Here is a 2,160-nt window from a genome sequence, read left to right as displayed (position 1 = left end):
GTGTCAGAGTGTTATACAAATCCTTGAAACGTGAGCTGGTTTTCAAGTTTCCCACTCATATCTTTTCGGCCCAATCTGGCTCTGTCACCGCACACAAATGGTTCTGACGCCGCATGAGGTCCGTCCAACAGAGGCGGGCGGGGGGTCGAATTATCTTTTCATCGCTCTTGGTTTGTAGCCCTTTTCCTCGCTGACGGAGACGCTCCCTTTTCTCGTCCCCCCCCCCCCCTCAGTGAGCGGAGTCCTCGGTGGCGGGGGAGAGCCGGGGCCCGCCGCGCTGGGTTGCCCATGGAGCTAGAAATCCATGCCTTTTCATGTGTTTGGTGTGTGGGAGTGTGTCGGGGCCTCAGTCAGCACAGCAGCAGGCAGTCCGGAGTGGCAAGGCAGTGACACTATCCTCTCTGAACTCTGATTCCTGGGCACACACAGAAAAAAAAAGACAAGCAAACGCGAAAGTTCATAGTGTCATGGTGGGATTAGCGTCTCATCTCTGCCGGTTTTCCTTCCACGCACTACAGCAAACAGGCACAGCTCAGAGTTGGAGAATAAACCGCTACAAACTTTCTCGCAACTTTTCAATTTGGGACGAATAAACAAAAGGGGCCATTGTTCAATTTCACACTCCGTCCAAGTGAAAAATCACCTACGTTTGCTTGTCTATTGTTGTGCCCCAGTGACAATTTTGAGCAACGTCTTGCCTTTGTTGCGTCTGACAATTCTGAGTCCATTACTGCCACTCCTCAGAAAACATCTTAAAGCCATGAAAGATACAGTGTTTTTGCAAAGAACAAATCCCGTGCACTTACCTTATTGTCTTGGGCGTGTGGGAATTGCCGTAGGTCTAGGTGATTATAAAAAAAAAGTCTCTTGCGTTCTTAGGTTTGCATAAAAGTTTTGGTCTGAATGATTAAAATGATGCTGGCGTTTAATATAATCCATCATTCTTAGAAGATGCCAATAACAAACCAAAGATGCGAGAGCGTGTTCCTTCAGGGTCCTCTCGCGTCAAGCGCCGTCTTGGATTAGCGCTCAAAAGCCAGGGGCTCGTCTTATTTTTAAATACTAATCGGGACAAATTGTAATGGCCAGAGACTTGGCCAAAACCTGCAAAAAGGAACAATGTACATCATTTTCAAGGGGGGCCCCGATAATGATCTAGAGTGGGACAGCGCTTCAATTACCCAGAGCCCATTTCATCACTCTGTGCAGGGGTTACATGCCTTCTGTGTTATCAGATGGAGCAAATCTTTTTACCGGGAATCAGAGCAAACACTGATGAGGGCATTCTTGAGCATTCATTACCTGGAACAAACAAACAGAATTACATTAGTGAAAAAACATTTGACAATTATCGCTCAACCGACAGAAGCCGTGTTGGAATCATCCATGTGAGAGCGAATCATCTTTGAGAGTGAGCCTGGTAATTAATTGTCAAAATATACAGAGTTCGGGAAAGAAAGATTGAATTCGCTGTTGCCATGGAAATCCGCCATGTTTGTGGATACGAGCAAACATGAGCTAAAAACTGTAGAAAAAGTGGAGGAAAAAGCCTTGCTGAGTCACTAATGGTAAATACATCTAACATGGGTCGGGAATCATGTGAAGTGAGGCATGTGAAGTGCCTGTTTGTGCCTGTTTTTGAGGCATGTTTGTGACGTGGTGCGGTTATGGAATAGATTTATCAAGATGTCTGACACGAGACTGTCCAAATACATCTTAAAATGGGACCTGGCTAATAGATACGTTTCGAGTGTGCAGATGGAGAACATTTTTGTTGATGCTGATCTCCAGTTTATTTTTAGAAACAAGTTGAGATGTAATGTTGGAGAAATGAAAAAGTCAACTTTGAAAAGTATAAACATAAATGGTTAAATGATGTCTTGTGTAAGCCAAAGCTGAGACCTTATATTTTGATTAAAGATCATTTTGGTCCTGAGCCCTATGTGACCCTGAACCTATCTAGAGGTCAGAGGTCCGTCGGTGCTCAGCTGAGGTCTGGGACTCTGCCCCTGGCTCTGGAGACGGGACGATTTCAGTCGGTCCCAGAGGAGGAGCGGACATGTTGTTTGTGTCAGTTAAATGATATTGAAAATGAATTACATTTTGTGTTTTATTGTCCTTTGTATTATGATCCGAGAAGGCACTTATTTTGTAAATAGT

The sequence above is a fragment of the Gobius niger genome (assembly GCF_951799975.1).
Source record: "Gobius niger genome assembly, chromosome: 11".
Taxonomy (NCBI): Eukaryota; Metazoa; Chordata; class Actinopteri; order Gobiiformes; family Gobiidae; genus Gobius; species Gobius niger.
This window is presented reverse-complemented; position numbering follows the sequence as displayed.